The following is a 16,581-nucleotide window of genomic DNA, read 5'->3' as shown; positions in this document are numbered from 1 at the left end:
TTGAAGATCCCAGCGTAGGACTGTAGACGTCACACCTGAGTGCAGCCTGCAAAAGTACAGAGGTTAGGGCTTCGAGCGCTGAGATGCACACTGCTGCTACTGCTGCCAATGTGATGGGCGTGCCCTCGGGGATCAGTCTAATAGACTCCTGAAAGATGACAGCGCCAGCAGCGGCTGATACCGCGAAGTTTCACTGCAGATAGGCGCTCCCTGATCTTTCTTGTTGGATACTTGAAGATCCCAGCGTAGAACTGTCGACGTCACACCTGAGAGCAGTCTGCAAAAGTACAGACGTTTGGGCTTAGAGCGCTGAGATGCACACTGCTGCTACTGCTGCCAATATGATGGGTGTGTCCTCGGGGATCAGTCTGATAACTTCCTGGTAGATGACAGCGCCAGCAGCGTCTGATACGGCGAAGTTTCACTGCAGATAGGCGCTCCCTGATCTTTCTTGTTGGATACTTGAAGATCCCATCGACGTCACACCTGAGTGCAGTCTGCAAAAGTACAGAGGTTCGGGCTTAGAGCGCTGAGATGCACACTGCTGCTATTGCTGCCAATGTGATGGGTGTGTCCTCGGGGATCAGTCTGACAACTTCCTTGTAGATGACAGCGCCAGCAGCGGCTGATACGGCAAAGATTCACTGCAGATAGGCGCTTCGTGATCTTTCTTCTTGGACACTTGAAGATCCAAGCGCAGAAATGTCGACGTCACACCTGAGTGCAGTCTGCAAAAGTACAGAGGTTCGGGCTTAGAGCGCTGAGAGGCACACTGCTGCTACTGCTGCCAATGAGATGGGTGTGCCCTCGGGGATCAGTGTGATAACTTCCTGGTATATGAGAGCGCCAGCAGCGGCTGATACGGCGAAGTTTCACTGCAGATGGGCGCTCCCTGATCTTTCTTGTTGGATACTTGAAGATCCCAGCGTAGGACGGTCGACGTCACACCTGAGTGCAGTCTGCAAAAGTACAGAGTTTCGGGCTTAGAGCGCTGTAGCAAGTAGGTGACGCCCCCTCGGACATAATCTTGGTTCACCCGCCAAGCTCGGCGGCCTGCTATAGCTCGGCAGGCAACAGTGGTCACCCGCACCACAATAAACACCGACGAGCACGGCAGCTCGCCGGTCAGTAATCTTTGAGCACCACCACGCTGAGAAGCCCTCCCTTGTTCACGACCCGGGGTGGATCGTGACACTGGCGACGAGGATGGGATCCTCGTGACTCTGGCGAAGAAGCTGGCGACGAGTACCTACGGAGCGTCCCACGCCGCCGCGAGCGGCGAAACACCGCCCCCCGTGCTGTCGCCATGCCGCTGTACGGAAGGCTCGAGCCGTTCGAGGGAGATGGGTCCGCCTGGCAAATTTACGAGGAGCAAGTCCACGTGTTCTTCCGGGCAAACGACACACCCGAGGCCAAACAGCGGGACATTTTCCTGGCCAGCTGCGGGACCCGCGTCTTCAGCCTCCTGCTCGACCTTCTCAAGCCAGCCACGCCGCACATTAAGACGGTGGGTGAGCTGCTTGCCATACTGCGCTCGCATTTTAACCCAGCACCGTCCACACTAATGGAGCGTTTCCGCTTCAACAACCGGAGCCGCCGGGAAGGAGAGACCCTCGGGCAATTCGTTGCTGCGCTACGAGGGTTAGCGAGTGCCTGCGCCTTCGGGGACCAACTGGACTCGCTGCTCCGGGACCGTTTCGTCTGCGGAATCAACAACCTCGCCATGCAGACGCGACTCCTGGAGCTTCCCGACCCGTCGCTGGACGACTCCGTGAAGGCAGCGCTGGCAATGGAAGCTGCCGCCAAGGACGCCGGCGAAATTTCCCGTGCGACTGGCTCACCGTCGACGGAAGCGGCGGTCAACAAATTCGCGACAAAGGGCAGTACCTGCGGTCGCTGTGGTGGTGCCCACTCCCCTTCACAGTGCCAGTTCTCTGAAGCACAATGCTTTACGTGCGGGAAAACTGGGCACCTGGCACGTGTATGCCGAAGTGGGAGGATGAACAGCAAGCAGCAGCCGGATTCAAGCCCAGGTACAACACAAGCCCGTGGCCAGGGTAGCCGTCGCAAGGGTACGCGGCGGAGGCATGCGGTAGCAAGCTCAAGCTCTTCCGCGGCCAGGCTCCACGTCGTGGCCGAGGACCCGCCGATTTTCGACATGTGGCACACAGGCTTTGTACCGTCGTCTGTGCCGCCATACATGCTGACCGTCGAAATCTGCGGGCACCCCATTTCCATGGAGCTGGACACGGGGGCCAGCGTGTCTGTAATGGCCGGGAAGCTCTTCAAGCGGACTTTCCCCGGCGTGTCCGTCGAGGCTTCGGGCGTGATGCTGCGCAGCTCCTCCGGGCAACTCTCCCAGGTCCAGGGTCAGGCACAGGTCAGCGTTCGTTTTGGCGACAGGGAAGCAACCCTTCCCCTTTACTTAACGAAGGGGTCGTCGCCGACGCTGCTTGGCCGAAACTGGATTCATGTACTGGGCATTCGTCTGCCAGAGTACCCGGAAGCCAGCTTGCATGTGATGCAGAGCTGCCAAATCTGCCAGGTGCATCAGCGAGCCTCGCGTAATGTGGAAAGCACCCCCTGGCCGTTCCCACAGAGACCCTGGTCCCGCCTACATGTGGATTTGGGGGGCTGTGGCGGTGGTGGCGGAGCAGCCTCCCTGCGCTTGGAGGACCTGCAGAGCCAGCTCGAGGAACAGAGGGAGCTGGCATCGGCACGGCTGTTGGAGCTAGAGCAGCTCCAGCTTGACCACAAGGAGGCCCTGAAGACGGTGGAGCGGCTGCGGATAGAGCTGCGGTCGCTGCCCAAGAGCCTGGTGGTGAGCACGGCAGAGTACAAGGGCCTGCAGAGCCAGTTCTCCGTGCTGTACAACGAGAGCATGCAACTCAAGACTCAGCTGGACGAGTGTCGCTCCTTGCTGTCGACAGCCAAAAACTCGCACCTTCGCCACTTTGAGCAGATGGAAAGCGAGGAGCTCGTTGTCCAAAAGAAGCTTCGCTCGGAGGTCATTCGCCCCGAGGACAACATCGTGCAGATTCGTCGAGAGTACGAGAATCTACGCACTGAGTTTGAGGCGTCGTCGGTGTCCAGCGAGCAGGCTCAGCCAATCAACCGGGAGATGCGGCACATTATAACGAGCCTGCAGAGCCGCAACAGGCAGCTCAAGAGCGAGGTCTCCCGCAGCAAGCGCAAGCTGCACAAGGCTCAATCGGAGACGCAGAAGCTGAAGCAGAAGCTGGCTGCTGACCAAGGGTGCCGTCCCGGGCATTTGCCAGAGCCGGGAGCTCCAGTTGTTGCCAGGAACTTCCGTCCTGGCCCACCCTGGTCTGCCGGACAGGTGGTGTCTCCTGCCAGCGCCTCATCGCTGCTTGTCCGCATGCCAGACGGGGCCATGTGGCATAGACACGCCGACCATGTCAGACCACGCCTCGGGACCCGGCCAGCACCCTCGACTGCCACTGAGTTCCAGCCCGCAGGAGGACTAGCGGCAGCACCAGTCGCTTCTAGCGGAGTACCACCTACCTCGGAGGCGGCAACCGTAGCCAGTGGTGCGGCACCCGTGGGACCGGTGTCAAGCCCGGCACCACTCGCAAGGCCGACCACTACGGACCCCCCGGATGGAGCAAGGCTGGCTCAGGCAGCACCCGGCGTTGCCACACCCGACCCGTCAACACCGGTGCCCAGGCGGAGTACTCGACGGCGGAGGCCACCAGACCGTTACTCGCCTGGGTAGCAGGCACTGTCGACCCAGCTAGGGTGGAGGCGGAGCCTCATAGTGCGAACTTGGACGTTTGTTTCACGAGTTTAACTTGAACTTGGACGTTGTTGAACTTGGACATTTGTTTGAACTTGGAGGTTTGTGTTTTTTATTTTAACAAACAAACTGGGGGTGAGGGGTTGTAGCAAGTAGGTGACGCCCCCTCGGACATAATCTTGGTTCACCCGCCAAGCTCGGCGGCCTGCTATAGCTCGGCAGGCAACAGTGGTCACCCGCACCACAATAAACACCGACGAGCACGGCAGCTCGCCGGTCAGTAATCTTTGAGCACCACCACGCTGAGAAGCCCTCCCTTGTTCACGACCCGGGGTGGATCGTGACAATGCACACTGCTGCTACTGCTGCCAATGTGATGGGTGTGTCCTCCGGGATCAGTCTGATTACTTCCTGGTAGATGACAGCGCCAGCAGCGGTTGATACGACGAAGTTTCACTGCAGATAGGCGCTCCCTGATCTTTCTTGTTGGATACTTGAAGATCCCAGCGTAGGACTGTCGACGTTACACCTGAGTGCAGTCTGCAAAAGTACAGAGGTTCGGGCTTAGAGCGCTGAGATGCACACTGCTGCTATTGCTACCAATGTGATGGGTGTGTCCTCGGGGATCAGTCTGATAACTTCCTTGTAGATGACAGCGCCAGCAGCGGTTGATACGGCGAAGTTTCACTTCAGATAGGCGCTGCTTGATCTTTTTTGTTGGGGACTTGAAGATCCCAGCGTAGGACTGTCGACGTCACACCTGAGTGCAGTGTGCAAAAGTACAGAGGTTCGGGTTTAGAGCGCTGAGATGCACACTGCTGCTTCTGCTGCCAATGTGATGGGCGTGACCTCGGAATCAGTCTTATAGCCTTCTGGTAGATGACAGCGCCAGCAGCGGCTCATACGGCGAAGTTTCAGTACAGATAGGTGCTCCGTGATCTTTCTTGTTGGATACTTGAAGTTCCAAGTGTAGAACTGTCGACGTCACACCTGAGTGCAGTCTGCAAAAGTACAGGGGTTAGGGCTTCGAGCGCTGAGATGCACACTTTTGCAACTGCTGCCAATGTGATGGGCGTGCCCTCGGGGATCAGTCTAATGGACTCCTGGTAGATGACAGCGCCAGCAGCGGCTGATACGGCGAAGTTTCCCTGCAGATAGGCGCTCCCTGATCTTTCTTGTTGGATACTTGAAGATCCCAGCGTAGAACTGTCGACGTCACACCTGAGTGCAGTCTGCAAAAGTACAGAGGTTCGGGCTTAGAGCGCTGAGATGCACACTGCTGCTACTGCTGCCAATGTGATGGGTGTGTCCTCCGGGATCAGTCTGATTACTTCCTGGTAGATGACAGCGCCAGCAGCGGTTGATACGACGAAGTTTCACTGCAGATAGGCGCTCCCTGATCTTTCTTGTTGGATACTTGAAGATCCCAGCGTAGGACTGTCGACGTTACACCTGAGTGCAGTCTGCAAAAGTACAGAGGTTCGGGTTTAGAGCGCTGAGATGCACACTGCTGCTATTGCTGCCAATGTGATGGGTGTGTCCTCGGGGATCAGTCTGATAACTTCCTTGTAGATGACAGCGCCAGCAGCGGTTGATACGGCGAAGTTTCACTTCAGATAGGCGCTGCCTGATCTTTCTTGTTGGGGACTTGAAGATCCCAGCGTAGGACTGTCGACGTCACACCTGAGTGCAGTCTGCAAAAGTACAGAGGTTCGGGCTTAGAGCGCTGAGATGCACACTGCTGCTTCTGCTGCCAATGTGATGGGCGTGACCTCGGAATCAGTCTTATAGCCTTCTGGTAGATGACAGCGCCAGCAGCGGCTCATACGGCGAAGTTTCAGTACAGATAGGTGCTCCGTGATCTTTCTTGTTGGATACTTGAAGTTCCAAGTGTAGAACTGTCGACGTCACACCTGAGTGCAGTCTGCAAAAGTACAGGGGTTAGGGCTTCGAGCGCTGAGATGCACACTTCTGCTACTGCTGCCAATGTGATGGGCGTCCCCTCGGGGATCAGTCTTATAGACTCCTGGTAGATGACAGCGCCAGCAGCGGCTGATACGGCGAAGATTCACTGCAGATAGGCGCTCCGTGATCTTTCTTGTTGGGTACTTGAAGATCCTAGCGTAGAACTGTGGGCGTCACACCTGAGAGCAGTCTGCAAAAGTACAGAGGTTCTAGCTTAGAGCGCTGAGATGCACACTGCTGCTACTGCTCCCAACGGGATGGGTGATGATGATGATGATGATATGTGGTGTTTAATGGCGCAAGGGCCAGGTTTGGCCAAAGAGCGCCATGACAAGTGGTGATGTTGACGATGTATTATGGAGATGTGACTTGGCTGTAAACTGGCCTAAAAATTGTCGCTGTAAAGTGCGTAAAATCTACGTGCTATAAAATTATGGCGATGACTCATGACGAATACTTTGAACATTAAAATCCATCGTAAAAGTATGATGCAGAATAGAAGATATATGAGATAGTAAAATTACCTGGAGCACTGCTGCCTCACCGGAGCCCTTGAAGCACAAGGGCCTAGAGGCGCGTGCTATACGAAAGAGCTATCGCAGCGGCATCCTCTGAAGAGAGGACCCGCTACGAACATGTGGGGCTAAAAACATGCAGGACAACATCTTTCAGGAAACTTAGAACTGCGTTGGTGTCAAATAGCGGTTCTGGGCCGAGTAACATTACCGGATGTAGGGGGATGTGCTGCCGGTATGCTAGGGAAAAATGTTTCCTTCTTTCAGGTTCGGCTGCCCGACACTCCAGGAGGACGTGCAGGACGGTCAGCCTCTCCCCGCATCTACCGCAGGTTGGAGGATCATTTTCAGTGAGTAGAAAGTTATGCGTGCCAAATGTGTGTCCTATTCTCAGGCGACAGAATAGGACATTTGTTCGCCGTGATTTTGTTACGGGGGGCCAAGAACCTAACTGTGGTTTTATCACGTGCAGTTTGTTATTTACTTCTGCGTCCCACATACGTTGCCAGTGATTTCGCAGTTTCCTTCTTAAAAAAGGCTTCAGGTCTGTGACAGGGACCGAAGCAGCAGGATTAACTGTATGCAAGGAAATTGATGTGGCCATCTGGTCTGCTAGAACGTTACCCTCGATGCCCCTATGTCCAGGCACCCAGCATACAATGACATGCTGGTTAGACATATACGCTCTACAGAGAATGGAATAGAGTTCAGTAATTACGGGGTTTCTGTGTTTACAGTGTGACTTCAAGGCTTTCACTACGCTTAGGGAGTCTGTAAATAAAATTGTTTTTTGAATATTTGATTTTCTGATATGTTTCACAGCCGACAATAGTGCATGGGCCTCAGCCGTAAATATACTTGTTTCAGGGTGCAGTACACCGGATTCCGAGAAGGATGGACCAATGGCAGCGTAGGACACCCCGGCATGCGACTTAGAAGCGTCTGTGTAAAACTCTGTGCACGAGTACTTGTACTGGAGCTCCAAGAAATGCATTTTGATATGTGTCTCTGGCGCATGTTTAGTGACCTCTACAAACGATGTGTCACACTCTATCAGCTGCCACTCCCAGGGCGGTACTAGCTTAGCTGGAGGCATTAGGCGTTGTTCGAGAATTGGGACATCCATTTCCTTGCTAAGTTCTCTTGCACGCAGTGAGAAAGGAAGTCTCATAGAGGGTCTGTTATTAAAAAGTGTTTCACACGTCAAGTCGTTAATGGTTGTGAAACACGGATGTTCCTTATTAGAGCGAACCTTGAGAAAATACGTTAAGCTGATGTTGGTTCGCTGAAGATGGAGTGGCCACTCATCCGACTCTACATATAAACTTTCAACAGGGCTTGTCCTAAATGCGCCAGTGGCCAGACGGATACCCAGATGGTGTACGGGATCTAACATCTTAAGCGCGCTCGGTGCAGCAGAGTGGTATACTACGGCACCATAATGTAACCGTGATCGAACTAGGCTCCTGTAAATATTCAATAAACACTGTCTGTCGCTACCCCACGTTGTGTGGGAGAGTATTTTAAGTAAGTTCATTGTTCTAAGACATTTTTCTTTAAGATGTTTTAAGTGAGGAATGAAAGTGAGCCTGGAGTCAAGGATAATACCTAGGAATTTGTGTTCTTTGTTGACAGGAATTTGTTGTCCGCCCAGTTCTACACAAGGATCGGGGACCAGGCCTCTCTTTCTTGTGAAGAGAACACAAGAACTTTTGTGGGGGTTGACCTTAAATCCGTTTTGGTCTGCCCATTTGGACACTTTGTTTAATCCCTGCTGTACCTGTCTTTCGCATACTGTGAGGTTGCAGGATTTGAAGCCTATTTGTATATCGTCTACGTATACGGAATAAAAAATGGCAGGTGGTAGTGAAGCACGTAGTTTGTTCATCTTAACAATAAAGAGAGTGCAGCTGAGCACGCCTCCCTGGGGTACACCAGTTTCCTGGGTAAAGGGACGTGACAGTGCATTGCCGACTTTTACACGGAAGGTACGATTGGACAAATAGCTTTCAATTACTTTCAACATATTTCCACAGATGCCCATTCCCGACAAATCTCGCAAGATCCCGTAGCGCCATGTTGTATCATATGCCTTCTCCATATCGAGGAATATGGAGAGGAAATACTGTTTGTGTACAAAGGCATCGCGAATATATCCTTCAATGCGCACAAGATGATCTGTTGTTGACCGCCCTTGTCTGAAGCCACACTGATGGGGATCGAGTATATTGTTGAATTCAAGGAAGTGTATGAGTCTGTGATTAATCATTTTTTCGAAGAGCTTACACAAACAATTCGTAAGAGCTATTGAACGATAACTTGCTGTCAAGGAGGGGTCTTTTCCTTGCTTCAGGACAGGAACGACAATCGCCTCTTTCCATGTAGATGGGAGGTATCCCGCAGCCCAAATAGTGTTGTAAAGTGTGAGTAGTGTAACTTGTGTGTCAGTATGTAAGTTTCTGATCATATCATACATGATTCTGTCAGGTCCCGGTGCAGTGCTTTTGCATGTGTTCAACGCAGCTCTCAACTCCGCAATACTGAAAGGCCGGTTATAGGGTTCATTCTGCCTGGAGTTTCTAATAATTGGCTTACATTCTTCTATCTGTTTATATTTGAGAAAGGACTGAGAATAATGGGTTGAGCTCGAGACGCCCTCAAAGTGCTCCCCAAGTGAGTCTGCCTGAGCTTGCAGGGTATCGCCTCGTGTGTTTACCAGAGGGAGTGATTGTGCTTGTCGCCCTATTATCCTAATAACCCTGCTCCAGACCTTGGCCTCATCTGTGTACGAGTTGATGCCCGATAAAAACTTCTGCCAGCTTTCTCTTCTGGCCTGTCGGCGGGTTCGCCTGCCTTCGGATTTTACTTTTTTAAAGTGGATAAGATTTTCTGCAGTGGGAGAAGCGCGTAGCAAACCCCACGCTTTGTTCTGTTTTTTACGTGCGATCCTACAATCGTCGGTCCACCACGGGACGCGCCGTTTGCACGAGAGGCCATTTACTTGTGATATGCATTTAGATGCGGCATCTATTATAAAGGCTGTAAAATACTCCACAGCTGCATCAATTTCTAAGGAGGAGATGTCATGCCATGAGATACCAGTAAGAGTTCGAAATTTGTCCCAATCAGCTGTCTCAATCTTCCACCGAGGTGCCTGTGGTGGATATTCGTTTTCTTGAGGTGTTCGTATTAGTATGGGGAAGTGATCGCTTCCGTAAGGGTTCTTTGTAACTTACCATTCGAGTTCGGGCAGAATAGAAGGAGAGACTATGCTGAGATCGATTGAAGAAAAGGTTCTGTTTGCTAGAGAGTAATATGTGGGTTCCTTCTTATTCAGAAGGCACGCACCACAAGAAAAAAGGAACTGTTCAACAAGACGACCTCGCGCATCTATACGAGAGTCGCCCCACAGGGAGCTGTGCGCATTGAAATCGCCGAGGACAAGATAAGGTTCTGGCAATTCGTCTATAAATGACTGAAATTCATGTTTGTTTAATTTGAAGTGTGGGGGTACATAGAGCGAGCAAATGGTGACGAGTTTACTTAGAAGAACAGCTCGAACCGCCACTGCTTCAAGGGGCGTTTGTAGCTGTAAACGCTGACAGGAAATATTTTTATGAACCAAAATGGCAACACCGCCTGATGATACGACAGCATCATCGCGATCTTTGCGAAACGTGACATACGGTCGGAGAAAGTTTGTGTGTTGTGGTTTTAAGTGTGTTTCCTGTAGACACAGCACTTTTGGATTGTGTTTTTGTATAAGCTCTTGCACGTCATCAAGGTTCCTGAGAAGTCCTCTGACGTTCCATTGAATTATTGGTGTATCCATATTGGTAGTAAATAAGTGCTGTGTATACGGAAACAGAAGTATTAATTACAGAGATTTCAGAGCTTAGGTTCCAGAGCTCTTTCGAGGCCCTGTAACCGGGGTTTTACTCTTTTTGAAGCGTTCGAGGGAGCCTCGCCGCTCCTTAGGCGCTTGGTGCGCCGTGGGGATAGGTGTTGTGTCCATTGCCTCTTGGGAGGCGCCGGACACGCGCTCTTGCGAGCGAGAAGTTTTTCGGGAGAGTCTCACCTCGGAAGGCGAGACCCCTGCGCCCACCAGCCCGGAGGTCGATGGGGCACCCTGTGGAATTTGGCTGCGCCGGCTGTTGCCAGCGCTGGGAGGGGCCGGGGAAGTCGAAGCAGCCTCGGCTGCGCCTACCTTCGGGGCCACTATCGGTACTGCGGGATCGCTGCGTGTAGCGTAGGTTGCCGCAGAAAAGTCTTGTGGGGCTGGCAACCCAAGGGTAGCCTGGCCTGGTTGCTGGTTGGATGGAGTAGGCTTACCTACTTCCACCCTGGGGGCAGGAGCCAAAGGTACCTGCTCGCTGCACGCGGGCTGGGCACTTGGCATTGGCCGCTGCGACGCTGCCCCCCGACGCGCCGCATCAGCATAAGGTGTGTTGTGGAAAGGTGAGCACCGTTTACGGGCTTCCTTAAACGAAATATTTTCCTTGACTTTAAGTGTGATTATCTCTTTTTCTTTCTTCCAGTTTGGACAAGAGCGTGAGTAGGCTGGATGGTCACCACTGCAGTTCACACAATGAAGTGTGCCACTGCAGTTGTCTGAGGGGTGGCCCTGGATTCCACACTTTGCACAAGTTATTTGACCACGGCAGCTCTGCGAGCCATGGCCGAACCTCTGACATTTGAAACATCGTCTAGGGTTGGGGATAAATGGTCGAACATTTAATCTGATGTATCCTGTTTCGATGGTTTCTGGCAGTACGCTGGATGAGAATGTTAGGATAAGATGTTTCGTGGGTATTTCCTTGTTGTCTCGTCTAATTATAATACGTTTTACATCAGTGACATTTTGTTCTTTCCATCCTTCCAGGAGTTCAGCTTCTGTCAAGTCTAGGAGGTCTGCCTCTGACACGACTCCCCGTGAGCTATTCATCGTTCGGTGTTGTGTAACAGAAATTTGTATGTTGCCAAATGTCACAAGACTGCCAAGCTTCTCGTATTGATGTTTCTGAGGGATCTCAAGGAGAAGGTCCCCGCTAGCCATTTTCGTTACCTTATAACCTGGCCCTAAGGCTTCGGTTAAAGATTTTGCTACTGTGAATGGCGAAATGAATCTGGCTTGCTTTTCAGGATTTTCACTATGGACAACATGGTACTTCGGGTAGTTCTCTTTTATGCGGGTCAAACATGCGCTGAAGTCTTCGGTGCGTCCCCTCTTCTGAGGGTGACGATCAAGTAGGCGGGGAAATGCGGGTGTTCCCATGGTATTTCGGTTTGTGTTCGGCAGCAATGGCGGCCACCCACCACGGAGCCCAACATGGGGACGCTGCAGGCCTTAACGCTTAAGGCTGCAGGCGCCAGCCGTACATTGCTACTATAACCTAATATATTATACCCAAGGGAGGGCAGATACACAAGGTTAACCCTTGCCGCCGTGGAGAAAGGAAGTAATAAGAAGTGAAGAGAAGACAGGAAAGATGTAAAAGTGGGAGAGAAAGTCGAAGATTGGAGAGGAGGACAGGAAGAGGCGACTACCGATTTCCCCCGGGTGGGTCAGTCCGGGGGTGCCGTCTATGTGAAGCCGAGGCCGAAGAGGTGTGTTGCCTCCGCCGGGGGGCCTTAAAGGTCCAAACACCCAGCTTCGGCTCAACCCCCAGGATCCCCTTTTCCCCAGACACGGCTAAGCCGCGCACGGCTACACGCGGGAGGGTCCAACCCTCGTGTGCTCGGGTACGTGGTGTCGCAACACACCAAACGCCTGCTGGCGCAGACGCCCCTGCGGGGAACGGGATGGGTGTGCCCTCGGGGATCAGTCTGATAACTTCCTGGTAGATGACAGCGCCAGCAGCGGCTAATACGGCAAAGTTTCACTGCAGACAGGCGCTCCCTGATCTTTGTTGTTGGATACTTGAAGATCCCAGCGTAGGACTGTCAACGTCACACCTGAGTGCAGTCTGCAAAAGTACAGAGGTTCGGGCTTAGAGCGCTGAGATGCACACTGCTGCTACTGCTGCCAATGTGATGGGTGTGTCCTCGGGAATCAGTCTGATAACTTCCTGGTAGATGACAGCGCCAGCAGCGGCTCATACGGCGAAGATTCACTGCCGATAGGCGCTCCGTGATCTTTCTTGTTGGATACTTGAAGTTCCAAGCGTAGAACTGTAGACGTCACACCTGAGTGCAGTCTGCAAAAGTACAGAGGTTAGGGCTTTGAGCGCTGAGATGCACACTGCTGCTACTGCTGCCAATGTGATGGTCGTGCCCTCGGGGATCAGTCTAATGGACTCCTGGTAGATGACAGCGCCAGCAGCGGCTGATACGGCGAAGTTTCCCTGCAGATAGGCGCTCCCTGATCTTTCTTGTTGGATACTTGAAGATCCCAGCGTAGAACTGTCGACGTCACACCTGAGAGCAGTCTGCAAAAGTACAGAGGTTCTAGCTTAGAGCGCTGAGATGCACACTGCTGCTTCTGCTGCCAATGTGATGGGCGTGACCTCGGAATCAGTCTTATAGCCTTCTGGTAGATGACAGCGCCAGCAGCGGCTCATACGGCGAAGTTTCAGTACAGATAGGTGCTCCGTGATCTTTCTTGTTGGATACTTGAAGTTCCAAGTGTAGAACTGTCGACGTCACACCTGAGTGCAGTCTGCAAAAGTACAGGGGTTAGGGCTTCGAGCGCTGAGATGCACACTTCTGCTACTGCTGCCAATGTGATGGGCGTGCCCTCGGGGATCAGTCTTATAGACTCCTGGTAGATGACAGCGCCAGCAGCGGCTGATACGGCGAAGATTCACTGCAGATAGGCGCTCCGTGATCTTTCTTGTTGGGTACTTGAAGATCCAAGCGTAGAACTGTGGGCGTCACACCTGAGAGCAGTCTGCAAAAGTACAGAGGTTCTAGCTTAGAGCGCTGAGATGCACACTGCTGCTACTGCTCCCAATGGGATGGGTGGGCCCTCGGGGATCAGTCTGATAACTTCCTTGTAGATGACAGCGCCAGCAGCGGTTGATACGGCGAAGTTTCACTTCAGATAGGCGCTGCCTGATCTTTCTTGTTGGGGACTTGAAGATCCCAGCGTAGGACTGTCGACGTCACACCTGAGTGCAGCCTGCAAAAGTACAGAGGTTCGGGCTTAGAGCGCTGAGATGTAGACTGCTGCTACTGCTGCCAATGTGATGGGCGTGCCCTCGGGGATCAGTCTTATAGAATCCGGGTAGATGACAGCGCCAGCAGCGGCTGATACGGCGAAGCTTCAATGCAGATAGGCGCTCCGTGATCATTCTTGTTGGATACTTGAAGATCCAAGCGTAGAACTGTCGACGTCACACCTGAGTGCAGTCAGCAAAAGTACAGAGGTTCGGGCTTCGAGCGCTGAGATGTAGACTGCTGCTACTGCTGCCAATGTGATGGGCGTGCCCTCGGGGATCAGTCTTATAGAATCCGGGTAGATGACAGCGCCAGCAGCGGCTGATACGGCGAAGCTTCAATGCAGATAGGCGCTCCGTGATCATTCTTGTTGGATACTTGAAGATCCAAGCGTAGAACTGTCGACGTCACACCTGAGTGCAGTCAGCAAAAGTACAGAGGTTCGGGCTTCGAGCGCTCAGATGCACACTGCTGCTACTGCTGCCAATATGATAGGCGGGCCCTTGGGGATCAGTTTTATGGCCTGCTGGTAGATGACAGCGCCAACAGCTGCTTATACGGCGAAGATTCACTGCAGATAGGCGCTCCCTTATCTTTCTTGTTGGATACTTGAAGATCGGAGCGTAGGACTGTCGACGTCACACCTGAGTGCAGTCTGCAAAAGTACAGAGGTTCGGGCTTCGAGCGTTGAGATGCACACTGCTGCTACTGCTGCCATTGTGATGGGCGTGCCCTCGGGGATAAGTCTGATAGCTTCCTGTTAGATGAGAGTCCAGCAGCGGGTGATTCAGCGAAGATTCACTGCAGATAGGCGCTCCCTTATCTTTCTTGTTGGATTCTTGAAGATCGAAGCGTAGGTCTGTCGACGTCACACCTGAGTGCAGTCTGCAAAAGTACAGAGGTTCGGGCTTAAAGCGCTTAGATTCACATTTCTTCTACTGCTGCCAATGTGATGGGCGCGCCCTCGGGGATCAGTCTTATAGCCTCCTGGTAGATGACAGCGCCAGCAGCGGTTGATACGGCGAAGCATCACTGCAGATAGGCGCTCCCTGATCTTTCTTGTTGGATACTTGAAGATCCAAGCGTAGAACTGTCGACGTCACACCTGTGCAGTCTGAAAAAGTACAGAGCTTCGGGCTTAGAGCGCTGAGATGCACACCGCTGCTACTGCTGCCAATGTGATAGGCGTGCCTTCGAGGATCAGTCCTATAGCCTTCTGGTTGATGACAGGGCCAGCAGCGGCTGATACGGCGAAGTTTCACTGCAGATAGGCGCTCCGTGATTTTTCTTGTAGGATACTTGAAGATCCAAGCGTAGAACTGTCGACGTCACACCTGAGTGCAGTCTGCAAAAATACGGAGGTTCGGGCTTCGAGCACTGAGATGCACACTGCTGCTACTGCTGCCATTGTGATGGGCGTGCCCTCGGGGATAAGACTGATAGCTTCCTGGTAGATGAGAGTCCAGCAGCGGCTGGTACGGCGAAGATTCACTGCAGATAGGCGCTGCCTTATCTTTCTTGTTGGATACTTGAAGATCGAAGCGTAGGACTGTCGACGCACACCTGAGTGCAGTCTGCAAAAGTACAGCGGTTCGGGTTTAGAGCGCTGAGATGTAGACTGCTGCTTCTGCGGCCATTGTGATGGGCGTGCCCTCGGGGATCAGTCTTATAGCCTCCTGGTAGATGACAGGGCGAGCAGCGGCTGATACGGCGAAAATTCACTGCAGGTATGCGCTCCGTGATCTTGCTTGTTGGATACTTTAAGATCCAAGCGTAGAACTGTCGACGTCACACCTGAGTGCAGTCTGCAAAAGTACAGCGGTTCGGGTTTAGAGCGCTGAGATGTAGACTGCTGCTTCTGCGGCCAATGTGATGGGCGTGCCCTCGGGGATCAGTCTTATAGCCTCCTGGTAGATGACAGGGCGAGCAGCGGCTGATACGACGAAGATTCACTGCAGATAGGCGCTCCGTGACCTTTCTTGTTGAATACTTGATGATGCAAGCGTAGAACTGTCGCGTTCATACCTGAGTGCAGTCTGCAAAAGTACAGAGGTTCAGGCTTAGAGCGCTGAGATTGCTGCTACTGCTGCCAATGTGATGGACGTGCCCTCGGGGATCAGTCTTATAGCCTCCTGGTAGATGACAGCGCCAGCAGCGGCAGATACGGCGACGATTCACTGCAGATAAGCGCTCCGTGATCTTTCTTGTTGGACACTTGAAGATCCAAGCGTAGAACTGTCGAAGTCACACTAGACTGCAGTCTGCAAAAGTGCAGAGGTTCGGGCTTAGAGCGCTTAGATGCACATTTCTGCTACTGCTGCCAATGTGATGGGCGTGCCCTCGGGGATCAGTCTTATAGAATCCGGGTAGATGACAGCGCCAGCAGCGGCTGATACGGCGAAGCTTCAATGCAGATAGGCGCTCCGTGATCATTCTTGTTGGATACTTGAAGATCCAAGCGTAGAACTGTCGACGTCACACCTGAGTGCAGTCAGCAAAAGTACAGAGGTTCGGGCTTCGAGCGCTCAGATGCACACTGCTGCTACTGCTGCCAATGTGATAGGCGGGCCCTTGGGGATCAGTTTTATGGCCTGCTGGTAGATGACAGCGCCAACAGCTGCTTATACGGCGAAGATTCACTGCAGATAGGCGCTCCCTTATCATTCTTGTTGGATACTTGAAGATCGGAGCGTAGGACTGTCGACGTCACACCTGAGTGCAGTCTGCAAAAGTACAGAGGTTCGGGCTTCGAGCGTTGAGATTCACACTGCTGCTACTGCTGCCATTGTGATGGGCGTGCCCTCGGGGATAAGTCTGATAGCTTCCTGTTAGATGAGAGTCCAGCAGCGGGTGATTCAGCGAAGATTCACTGCAGATAGGCGCTCCCTTATCTTTCTTGTTGGATTCTTGAAGATCGAAGCGTAGGTCTGTCGACGTCACACCTGAGTGCAGTCTGCAAAAGTACAGAGGTTCGGGCTTAAAGCGCTTAGATTCACATTTCTTCTACTGCTGCCAATGTGATGGGCGCGCCCTCGGGGATCAGTCTTATAGCCTCCTGGTAGATGACAGTGCCAGCAGCGGTTGATACGGCGAAGCATCACTGCAGATAGGCGCTCCCTGATCTTTCTTGTTGGATACTTGAAGATCCAAGCGTAGAACTGTCGACGTCACACCTGTGCAGTCTGA

The sequence above is a fragment of the Dermacentor andersoni genome, chromosome 6 (assembly GCF_023375885.2).
Source record: "Dermacentor andersoni chromosome 6, qqDerAnde1_hic_scaffold, whole genome shotgun sequence".
In the NCBI taxonomy this organism is placed as follows: Eukaryota; Metazoa; Arthropoda; class Arachnida; order Ixodida; family Ixodidae; genus Dermacentor; species Dermacentor andersoni.
The sequence above is the reverse complement of the archived record's forward strand: the minus strand, read 5'-3'. Positions refer to the sequence as shown.